The following is a 13,493-nucleotide window of genomic DNA, read 5'->3' as shown; positions in this document are numbered from 1 at the left end:
TATAATTTTTAAATTCAATCCCATGCAGGATTCGAAAAGATTTTATGTATGTTGTGAAGATTAACAATGGATAACATAATGTAGCCGGCGAGACGGGACTTTGGAACTAAGAATCAGAAGACTAGTTGGCCGCAACAATCTGATTTAATTTAATTTTTCAAAATTATTAAAATACTATTTAAATTCCCTAAACTGTAATTTTAAAATATATTAAACACTCATCAGCGAAACAGTAGGTTAAATTTTTAAGATTTTAGAGGGAAGGGCAAACACGGAGTGACGCATTAAGTTTGTGTACCGGCGATCAACTCAACTCCACGCACATACCTGTTCGCTACAAATTTTGTTAAAATGGCGGACGAGACTCCGTACGGTGCTGCTCCCAAACGATTTACTTGGGCGTAACAGAGTCTAGAAACAGCTTGGCCAGACACAGGCTGGAGTCAGCAGAATCAGCAAATTCCTCAGCCAGCTGCAGCTAAAGCTGCCACGGGTATCGGGCTACCCCCGCTTAACAACTCAGTTCAGATCAACTAGAACATTCCGAGCAATTATTACTTGGACTTATATCTTACTAAATAAATATATAATAATCACTGTTCCTTATTTCCTTTTAACAATTTAGGTGACGGTAGATATTTTGCAAGTAATAGTACTTACATTTTACTGTTAGGAACAATGAAGAATCGTTGGTTGGTAATACTACAATATAAATACTGTAGCACTTCACTGGACAATAATAATATTGACCTCGCAGTGTCAATTGGTTAGGGGCTTTCCTAATGAGCCGTCAAAATAATTCTTAAAACCATTCAATAATAATAGACCAATAAACCATTATACCAAAATAGATAAGAGTGGGTATTAAAAGGTAGAAGATATTTTTTTCTTGTACTGTATGAATAATATTCATAAGTTGATATCTCATATCATTTGACTCAGTTTGCTTACAAATTTATTAACTCTGCTATTTTTCGTTGTCTTCATGATTATACTTATGGTCTATTTAAAAGTATTTGCTAATGCACAGCCAAGCTCTATGACGCGACATACACCGTCACCCAACTTATAGTTAGTTACCTTTGTTGAAATGACACTACATTAAAACTTACATTCTATAGGTCACTTTGTTTTTTAGATATCGTACAGAGAGATAGATACGCAGAAATTACATTTTCCAGCACCTCGAGTGATAGAGTTCGCTAACGCTTAGGCAATTAATGAATTTTTACCTTGATTGTAGAACTTTTAACTAAAAAATAATTTATCTTATTGCCAAGACCCGAAAAATATAAATCTCGAAAATGTGAAAGGATTATATGTTAAAATAATCCTTGATTGGTATATGTCCAAACTTGATTTGTGTAACATAAATATTACTTCTAATAACCCAAGGTAGATATACATTATTTCAACGTATGTTGCAATTGAGTAAAATTATTCTGTATTGTACATTATGAAACTGGCTTCAATCATTAATAGTACACTATTAACTTATTAACAACAAAACAATAAATGTTAGAGTGATTAAACTATGAACAATTATGTATGACAAAATTTAAATAACAATGAAGAGAATGTCTACAAAATGTTCCATATGAGCTGATAAATATCGACTTTAACCCACGTAAAGGTATTGTACAATGTATGGCTTATGTCTAAGATATTATAAAAAATAATCACTTAACCCAACTATACAAAACATGAAAAACCTTCTCATCAATTTTATAAATATTCTGTAACAGTCTAAATTTTTATAAAACTAAAAAAACCTCCAGAGAAGTTTTAATAATCTACGCTGGCTCTCAATATCCATCAAAAAAGAAAACGTATAAATTCTTTGCATTTTTCAAATATTTCTCAATTTATGAAATTGAAAACAGTTAATTTACAAGTATTTCAGACGTGATTTTTAGAAATAAGACTTATTAAACGTTAGCCACAGTGAAGACGGTAAAATAATGATAAACAAGTGTAAACCACATCCATTAGAATGCTCTAACATGATGTTGAGATCTAAAAAAGATCACCAATATTTATAGATACCGAGGTTCTTGTTTAGAGAACTTTAATCTCCTATTAATGAATGTAAGTAATCTCAGAATGGGATCCTAAAGGTATAAAACTGAATCCAAACTAATTCTGCAAAATAATAACTGTATACTAGGTGTCTGTAGAGACATTACTTTACGAATGCTCTTTGTAGTCTTGTGGATTCATTCACCCAGTGCATTAAGACACACTAATGACATACTTCAAAATAATTTGAAGTCATCGCGTGGAAGGTCTTGGTTCAGTGAAATTCTGAGATAAGAAATTATTTGTAGTATCTCGTTTTACTTGCGCCACATCATATTTTACAAAACAAGGTATAAACAAGGGCATGTTCTTTAACAGCAGGATTTCTGAACAAAAGAAACCACTGAAACATGAGTGTTATTTTAAATTAAAGTTTGAAATTTCTAAAGTAACGTCTACGATTTCTCCAAGTGTGATTTCTCCATTTTTGTCTCTACTGACGCGTAGTAAAATATACAATTTTCGTAATATAATAGTTTTGTTTTATGCTCTTAATATTAAACTCTTATTAGAAATATTTAATTAATGCCTGAATTTGTGCACACAACTCTGCTAGCTCAAGGGATGTTTAAGTCCCATTCTAAGACTACTTACATTTCATTGACATATAAAGAAAATATGTGATGAAATAAAGTGAATATTACAAACCTTTGTAAACTATTTTCTACTTCACAGTAAAAATAATGTGTCAGAAACATTAATCATCTGATTAAAAAAATTTTTGTCAGCAATTTTACCCTCAAGTAAGTTCGGCAAAAGTGCCTGAATAACTTAGTAATTGTATGCTGTGGATCTAAAACCAGTATTTTTACACCATATGTAAATACAATGTCGTTGACTGTGACACGGCCAGCTCTAAAATAATATGGTAAACCACCGACCGTGTTAAAAAACTAAACAAGGAAAATAAATTATTCACAACACTATGTAATAACTCAACTCCTGTCAAATATATTTACAGGTTGTATTAGTATGTTTTTAATTTAACATTTATTGTTTTTTTGTTATTAAGCTAATAGTGTACTATTAATGATTGAAGCCAGTCTCATAATGTACAATACAGAATAATTTTACTCAATTGCAACATACGTTGAAAGAATGTATATCTACCTTGGGTTATTAGAAGTAATATTTGTGTTATATTAATCAAGTTTGGACATATACCAATAACCATCAGATTACTATAGAGAAAACTAAGTGAATGTTTAGCGTGTGATTTTAGCGTTTATATATATGATGATCTGACGCTAGTTTAGTAATTATTTACGTCTGTGACGATTGGTTTAAAAACAGTAAAGCTTAGAAAATTACAATCTGAGAAAAATATTATATGATGTTAACCATTTATACATAATCCACTTCGACTTCCAATTAAATAAGCCCGGCTGACGTTTCAATAATTTGATGCCTCTTGGATCCTTTAAAACTTGGTCGATAAGGGAGAAACTACCTTTGTCCGTTAAACCGTAAATAATTATATATATATATATATATATATATATATATATATATATATATATATATATATATATATAAACTTTGAATCACAAAAAGTACTTGTTCCGCCGGGAGTCGAACCCGGATCTCTCATTTGCCGGGTGAATTTACTACCATTACACCACAGAGCGCTTACTTTTTAAGATTCAATTATTTTGTATTTGGCCGTATCTGTCACATATGCGTTTAAATAAGCAAACTAACATATGATCGGAAGACCAAACACCAGTCAAACGACTTTTATTTACGTCAAATTGTATATATATATATATATATATATATATAATATATATATATATATATATATATAATATTTCAGTTGCTTTGGCATTAAAATGAACATTTAAAAAGAAAATTTTTTGCCAGATTGGAGTAAATGATATTCCCATCATAACATAGCAAATAATGAAGTTGATGTTTGCGTCTCTCTAACAATAAACTACGAGCGGTCCGGAGAAACAAACAAAAAACTGCACTGATTGGTCACTATCTGACAGTTTATCTTTCATGTACAACTCACAGCTACAATAAAGCTAATGTTTATGCATCTGCTGTAATCGTGTGTTGCACAGATGCCTGCTGATTCTACATTTCTCCATTAACAACTATAGATTTGATTTTCTGTATTATCCATATATATTAAAATGTTTGGATATGAGATACCGTCATTTAAATAGAGGAACACAGGGTGTTTTCAAATGTAATTGCATTCTTCACGAAGTACCCATAATAGTTTATGACTATATAAATAACTTAATGTATTAGTTTAGACAAAACAATACGATATATTTTCAAATTACGATAATTTATTCCTTATATTATACTATTGTTATATTGCCATTATGTAACGTCCACATTTATACAAAACTAAAACTGTACGCTCTAAATTTTGTACATTGATAAAACATTTGTTCAATTTAAAACGCAAAGGAACATTGTTGTGTATGTCAAATATTTTTAATTCACTTAAAGAAAAGTATCAGATTAATGACTACTAATAACAGTAAAAAGTCTAACTTCCCCTTCAATAAAGTTTTACAAATACACACTGTCTATCGGGATTTTGAAACACCTTTTATTATGAGATACCAATTGCTGTTTCAGGAAGACTGATTAAAACAATCTTAAGGTGGAGTCTAAACTTAAATTAGTAACCTATATTTATACTTGGGGAAATGTTCAGTGGGCTATGTTTGTACATTTCAGTCTATTGCAACTAATTTAGATGATTGAATAATAAACTTTTTTATAATAGTTTTTATAACATATAATTTTGAAATGGTAAAAAAAAATTTCAGCTAATCTAGTGAAGTTCTTCATATTTTAATATTTATTTATATTGTTCATTTATAAGAACCAAACAGTACAATTAAACTTAAAAATTTTTAATAATTGAAATCTTAATATAATTACCCCTCAGAACGACATACGGCAATACTTTTCACCTAAATTCCTAGTCTATGAAATGCACTCATCATCACTGGAGCTCTGCTCATAATCAATGAAATAAGCTGTAATCTCTATTGACAAATGCATCAGTAATGCAATGTGGTTTACGAGAATTACTGTCTACATCAATATGATTTTTAATCGAATACCTATTATTAAAATGTTTTATTAATCTCCCCGTGAATTGAATCCCTGACCTCTCGACTGGGTCACGTGTTACCCTACGTTATAGTGAACGTTAACACTAAATTTTCTTTAATTTAGTTTGCAGTAAACATTTTTTTACCAGTATATGTGCAGTAAATTTAAACTTTAATATCCTATAAATAAAAAGAAATATATTACTCGGAATCGTCTGCAAATTTTTTTCAGTTTTTTATAATTAATATTTTGCATATAATTTTGTAACCCCCGAAAATAATATACATCAAATTATTGCTAAGATTGAAGTAGCCAATAATTAATTGCGTAAAGAACACACTAAATTCAAGTAAACGCTATGTTGGAATTTTCACATTAAATCACAATAATATAGAATCAAGTTTTCCATTAAGATTATTTAAAAAAATAATACAGTGGCATGAAACACATTGTGATACATTACAAAACAAATATACATGTACATAATTTATTTGAAAATATTATAACGGTGAATATTAACCAAGTTACATCAACACTACCTGAACACTACAAAAATATTAAGGCAGAGGTGAGTCAGTAATCAGAGCTTTTCATAAAGTCTCTGCACAACTCTGTGTAATTTAACTTGCCAAAGCAAATAGGCACCTATAAGCACAACTTTACCACACTCATTACACACACACACAACATTTAAGGGCATTAGTCCATAATTAGCAAATTTTTAAGACCTAAGCAAAATAAGTTTGTTAAGTTCGCAAGTTATCTGTTATATGTTTACAGTAATATAACGACTTTAATCATCTTATATGTTTTTCAAAAACATAATAATCACAGATTTTTTAATCTGTGATTATTATGTTACTTCTTTAAGTTATTGATATTTTTCTGCCATATATTTGAAGAGAAGACGTAATTAATTTCAATAATGTATCTCAATTTTGAATATTATGTAAAATTCGAAAGTAAATATGATTCTGAAACTAAATAACCTTTTGACATCGAGAGGAAGCACAATAAATCCAAAATTAGTTGATTTACAAAACGACTTATTTTCTTTACTAATAACGTAGTTCAACGATACAAAACCGGAGAAATTGTAAAACCCTTATAGGGTTATGAGGAAAGATTGTTATAGAGTGCATGCACTTATATATTAGAGTGCGTTACCTTATCCGTCTTATATATGAGAGAGGTTTGCTGGTGAAACCAGTGATTCGTGATATCTGAGATAACTTTGATAGAGTTGTTGACACATTAGTTAATGTACTCCCGCCTTCGCGTCCAGGTGAGCTTACATGTCGGTAGCTTATATCGTTTGTGTATTTTATATCCTGCCACTAAACTGGCAAGTGAGTATTGTTATTGAGTAGTGCTTGATTTTAATGGAGTGGTTTTAAACATGAATAGAAAAATTAATATGAAGATTTTGTTCTATAACGTTTGTATAGTATTAAGTAATAATAATAATATTAAATGAATAATTAACAATATAACTCATTTATTTATTGTATTACTGGCTGACCTCGCATTATCGTATATACAGGTAAGCGGTCCCCTACTATTTGCGCTGTATCTCAAAAAGGGTTGAACGTACATAAAATTACCTTTAGACAAAAGTTGAAGAGAATTTTCCGTTCTACAATTTCTTTTGTCAACCTTCAAAGTCATTTAGCATAAGGGAAACGAGATATTTGCAAAAAAAAAACTTGATTTTCAATGAACTGTGACCTTAAATATCTAAAGACGCGTACACGTGATTATTTGAGACTTTTGAGGTAAGTTTTATACCATAAAAATAAAGACGTATGCAAATTTGTAGATTATTATCTTTCATTCCGAGGTTGCATCCTTATTTTGCCTTATTTTACTGAGTTATTACGTTTTAGAGTTTCTAAACACTAGCAGCTGAATTTGTAGTAATAATCATATGAGACATCGTAGTATCTGTAAAATAGAGCTTCTTTGCTATAAACAATTTAAGGTAAGGTAAATAAATAACTAATAAGCAATTGGGATTGAATAGGTGGATTAGCTTGGGAAAATAATTTGTGCCTAGTTAAGTGTCTAGGTTTTTTGCACATTGTTCTGAAGAGTGTTTAAGAGTATTTGTTTATTTTCTAAAACTCCTGTCGATGTGAGGGATAGGTGATGAATGGATTTTTAAAAATATAACAGTTTTTAATATTTTAACAGTGATAATTTTCATTATAATTTTTATAGCGAAAATTTATAGCACAAAACATCAAGCTTTTATTTACATAAAATTGGTAAAAATTAATTTAATTAATTATCTTATAAAAATAACTTTAATGAAATATTTAATTTTGCAATATAGTCTAATAACTTTAACGGCATATGGATGAAATTTTAAAATAAATGTTTTAAAATTATATAGTTTCTTTTGCTGAATTTGTATGCTATGTCGCAAGTTTGAGTGTGTAGTTTAAAGACTGAAGGATTTTCTTCCAGAATGTCATATTTAATATTTTCCAAAATATCATAAAATACCAGTAAAGTTTTTAAATAAATTTGTTTACCAGTCTGTTTTCGTAACGTTCGTAAATTAATTTTATTTTACATGTTTTTACACTTAAATTGATTTGTTATAAACGATAAATCCTTCAGGCGTATTTTTGTTCCCGAGCACTATTGTTTACGTGAAAAATCCTCAAAACTAATGTTAAGTACCAGTGCAAACGATAAAAAACATGTTGTGCACAGTTTCAGGTGAGCAGTTATTTAACTGTTGATGGCAAATTTCCGTAATATTGAGTGAGATGGGAGGTCATTTATCTCAGAAACCATAATTTACATTATTCTGAAATTAAAATTAGCTTACTAATATTAAAATAAATTTAACTTCTATTAATTTTATTTAATTGCAATACGTTTGAATGCTGGAGTTTAATTCAAATGTACAAAAGATTAGAGGACCATACAACATATTAAACTCTTTATATTAAAATTTGATATCAGCAATTCAAATATTCAACTACAAAGTAGAGTAGAATTTACACATGAAGTTAGATAATTATTTTAAGACAATGAATATTTAACTCTTGACTCACCTAATATTCCCAGAATATGAACTTGGTCTTCGTAAAGCGTTAACACTGATGTATTGAGTACACTTTTATGTCAATGTCAAAAGCCACTGATAAGCCTCGATATCACTATTACACCAGTCGTTGAGTTTACAGACCAACTGATTTTGAAAGATTTAAGCTAATCTCTAAGCTGATATTGAACCACAGTTTATAAAGCCTATTAATGTCCCTTCACAAACTGCCACTTTACCATTTGGTGATCTGTATATACCGACCATGGAAATTTGTCCCAAGATAACCAAAAAAAACTTTAAAATTAAGAATCTCGCAATTTCCTCAAATTGTAACATTCCGTTTCATAGGTTGAAACTGATGAAAAACTATACACTACGAGATATTGGTTAAGTGTAAGAAAAAGCAGAATACAACATATTGGTTCTTTTGTGAATCCTTTTTCTGGAACAATAAAGATGTTTGAAAGACCTTTTGGTTTTGCTGTTATATTTTAAAACCATTTACAGTCATTAATAAACTCAATGAATTATTTTATACAATCTATGCCCATATCGCTGTTGTAAGGGTGATATATCTTTTTATTATTTTTGTTTGAAGTAGGGGAATAGGTCTCGTTCATGATGTAGGTGTCAATTCCTTTGCTTTTTCGATAAAATTTTGTATAAAAATCATACCCCACTGTGAGGCAAGCCACCAGTTTTGATTATCTTATGAGTAAATTGTATATAGCAGATGTTAAACATTATTTATAGTGCATCAGTGGTTTAAATTCGTCATTGGTAAAATCCGTAGTAAAATTTAGAAAGCACCTTTGCCTTTTCTGTCTCCATTATATCCCTGTTTAAACACTGTCTGTCTATACGTAATACACCCTAAAATAAAAATAAAAATATGAAAGAAAGTTTCAGCAAATTTTAGTGCCAGTTAAATATGTGTTGTGTTTTTAAGCATTTAAACTTTCCCATTGAATTTTAAAATACCGTAGGAAATTTTCAGAATTTTCCTCTTAATAAAAAACCTTTCTTGTAGTTAAAAGAATATTCTACAGATAGTTGTCCATACTGCTTTATTTCTTCTTGTGATTAGTGCCTAATAAGCTATTTTTCGATTCATAAATTTCATTAAATATGGTAATGTACTTGTTTTTAATATCAAGGTGTAAAGAATTGACATAAAAATAAAAATTACAGAGATTAGCAATATCCTTTGTTTAGGTGAGATCTGTAGTTTTCTTCTCCCAACTTCAACAGGCTATAACGATAATGTGATTATATTTTAAATAAGCCAATACTAAAGTTATTGATCATCATTTTTCTAAAGGACATATTCTGGATGAACTTCAATATAATAACATTATCTATTCCTTTACTTTCCACTTTGTAAAACATAGGAGGAAAAGTGATTATTAGAGAACTGCGCACTTTTTTCTTACCAATAAAGTTACAAAACATAAAAAAATAACACTAACTAGTGTCGTTTTAGCAATTTAGTGGTTCCCACTAAATCCAGTAAAACTGTAACCAAAATTAGCTCAGTGTTAGCGAATTTAATCACTTGAGAGGATGGAAAAATCTAATTTCTGTCTGTTTTGTCTGCACGATATCTCGAGAACGAATTTACATAAGATTATTTAAGATAATTTAAGTTATTTACAGTAAGACCTTCATAGTCGTACACTGTTATATTGGCATCTGACCAGTCTACTAATAATATGCTAACAATAAAGAAACGAGTGGGGCTTCCAATTCCTTATCCTCCCGTTTTGAGTGTACATGTGTTCGCCTAAGTGCATTATGTAATATACATGGATTTCTATACATAAATGTAATTTACTTATTGCAGTATTAGATCTTGTATTTTGATATGTTTACTTAGAATAAATATAAAAGTCTAATAACCAAAGGGCTTCGTTATAAACTCTGATTGTATTGACTTTTACAAATTTTGATAAAAATCAATAAATTTTTTGACAGTACCGATATTTTTGAAACTACAACAAGCATTTTACTATTTTAATTTCTCTTAACCTCCTATAAATGTATTTGATTTGACATAACGATTTTATAGGGATATATATATATATATATATATTTTTTTTTTTTTTTTTCATTAACCTCTTGTGGTTTACCCAAATCCATTTCTATAATAAGAATATTTACTTTCAAAATAACTCTTTAAACAGTTAACAGTTCAAGCTGCCATTCATGAACAATATTTAAGGGGAGTACCTCATACCTGTACATATTGGGGAGTACTAATGCGAAAAACTGAGAGAAGGTGTATGTTTCTGTTGTAATAGAGCTGAGAATCTCTTAAGTCTGGTTGGTTTATTCTTGTTATTCTTGCTACCATACTTATAGGCAGTTTAAATTGAAAAATCATATGCCAGCAACATATTAATCATTCGGTTCCAATAAATAAAATATTTGCGTCAGTTTTAAAATTTAGGATTTAATTAGGAAACTAAAGACAGCAAAAGTGTAATATCATTTGAAAAAAGTTATCATGAAAATCTCGCATATGTACAATATAGCAGACGTGTATAACTTTGTTTGTAAAGTTTAGTTTCAGCTATTCTGGCCGCATGAGAAGTTTAAAACTATTCGAGTCATGTCTGTTTGAACTTGTTTTCTAATAGGAATCCATTTAACTGTTCTAGCCCGATGGAGTATAACAGAACCAATTACAGACTGTTGATCCATCACTAAGTCTATTGAACAAACTTAGACTGAATTTTGTTACTGAGTTTGCTATTCATGTATGTTTTCTCCTGTTCCCAAACACAACATAAAATATTAAGCTTGTTAACAATCACAAATACAATTGTCCTTACAAATAATCCATTCGGCTTTATTTAAACGTATTTACTTTATACAAGCGTAATTTGTGGATGGTATCTTGAATATACATTGTATTTTAATAAAATTATAAATATTAATATATACAATGTGTTTTCTTAATTTTTATAAGAAATATTAATATTGTACTATTTTACATAAACTACTCTACGCAATGTGGTAAGATTTAACGCCCTTTAATTTTGTACTATGTTCCTATATGAGCCATTGCTGTCTATATAAAACATTCATCGAGAAAATATTTTAATTGTTTAATTCACAATTATAGCTACCGGACTAAACATAAAAGGAAATATGGCTAACCACTGACGTCACCCAGCTCGTGTCTGACAGCTCCAAAATATGTAACTACTGCACGTTATAGTTACGTAAGTAGGCTATGTTACAGTTTAAGATATATGTTTACTATTTACTTTGTTATATGATAATGTTATACATTCTGGATTACATAATACCTCGTGTCCCACAATATGAAATTTGTTCCATGGATAAATGGACTTAAACATGATTTTTAGTATATCTTTATTCAACGTACTATAGTTTAGGGCTGTTTTTAATTTCAATCTCCAAACACTGAACATCCTTAAGCTATTAAATAATACTTTTATATAGCACACGTTGTGCCTGTCCTTGTTGTTATATGCTACGTACTTAGTATGACTGGTGCACTTTTCTTAGTGTACATTTCTGTTTAAAATCCAACATAAATTAGCTGTCCTTATAACTTTGATGCTGTTAAACTTTCACTAATTTCTAGTCGTTATGTAACATGTACATAACGTTATATAGCATGTACTCATTTACTCATTGCTTTCATTACTTATATAATAAAAGCATGTTGACATATTCTCTTCGCATGAAGTTATTCATAGATAAATTGCTTCAAAAATCATTCACAAATTAAATTGTTACTGTGTGTGTATCATTAACATTTAAATATAAAGTAATATTCATTCATGTATGTGCACCTCGGAGATGAAGTACTACAAAGACGATGTAACAAATGGGCGTTCGCAATAGTTGACTATAAGAATTTAATATAACTGTAAAATCTTGCAGTGCTCTTAAACTCTTAAAAATGTTGAGTACTGATGTAAGCAATTTCCAGGGGTCTTAAAGAAGCACTTAACATAAATAAACTTGGCGATTTTAGGAATGTAGATTTTGATTTTTTAAGACTAAAAATTTCTATAATGTGCTGTTTAGAAAGAAGAGTATTTTAAATGTGATAAAACATGCCCAAAGCAGGTGGTTTTATTTTTGATACTCATAAATACATATCCCACCTTAAATGTCGTGGATGATTGATAATACATCTTACAATTACACGCACAAAATTTCACACTCACAACACAGTTGGACATGGTAATCTTATTAGGTAATGGTACTTTTCCTGAGCCATCAGCCATGGCGTCTAGAAAGCATAATTTTATTGTTGATTGGTTTATATAATTGTATATTTATAAGTATATTATCCCCACGAAAAAACTGAGAAAAGGAGTACAAAAAGTTCTATCCATCCATAGTATACCAAGGAATAGAGTTTCCGTGTTTTTAATTTCAGTCATAGCCAAGCAAACGAAGAAGGAAATACTTTGTTATTCAAATTTGCATTAGTCAGGAAGTCTAAAGGATGGAAAAGACAAAAATAAATGAGAAATATAGTTTACTGTTAAATTTTATTTTCAGTGTTTACCTCTTTTGAAACATTTTGGAATTAAATCATATTTTACTTTGCACTTCCTCTTAGAATCCATTTTTCACATTTAAGATTTATCTCTTTGCGTGAATTGACTTCTTACTGTTTCTCCTAGGTTTAAATATTTATGTTCTTATTAGAGTTTGCCTCTCTCTAACTTTCTGGATGTAAAGGTCTGAATTCACAGATTTATTTTATAGCTCTTTATTCTTTAGAGTTTTAGAGTATTATTTTAATAAATCGTTGTTTTTCACGTTAAATTTTATGTATGGAGTTATATTGCTACATAACTAATGTTCAGATCCTTTTTAACAGTACTAACACAATTTATAATATTATTAAATGAAATATCTTCTTTCTTACTATGATATAATATTCTTTTATGGCATGAAATAAACTTACATTACGCTATGTAATATGTAAAATTGATATTAAATTGAAACCTCTGCATCTACGGTTTAATCTATATATATAAGGGTCTAGAAACACTTAAATAACAAACGATTTACTATTTTTAATTATTTAGTTGTCCTATAACTCCATAACTGCAAGAAACGTATTGTAAATATGTGGTATTAGCACTTAGTTCTGAGAGACTTGATATAATAATGGTAATAGTTGTCACCAGCACGTAACATTTTTGGGTTTAGAATATGTAAATGTGTAGGTATTAAAAAGCACTATGGAACTAAATAAGTTAAATTATAA

The sequence above is a fragment of the Homalodisca vitripennis genome, unplaced genomic scaffold, assembly GCF_021130785.1.
Source record: "Homalodisca vitripennis isolate AUS2020 unplaced genomic scaffold, UT_GWSS_2.1 ScUCBcl_2201;HRSCAF=6719, whole genome shotgun sequence".
In the NCBI taxonomy this organism is placed as follows: Eukaryota; Metazoa; Arthropoda; class Insecta; order Hemiptera; family Cicadellidae; genus Homalodisca; species Homalodisca vitripennis.
This window is presented reverse-complemented; position numbering follows the sequence as displayed.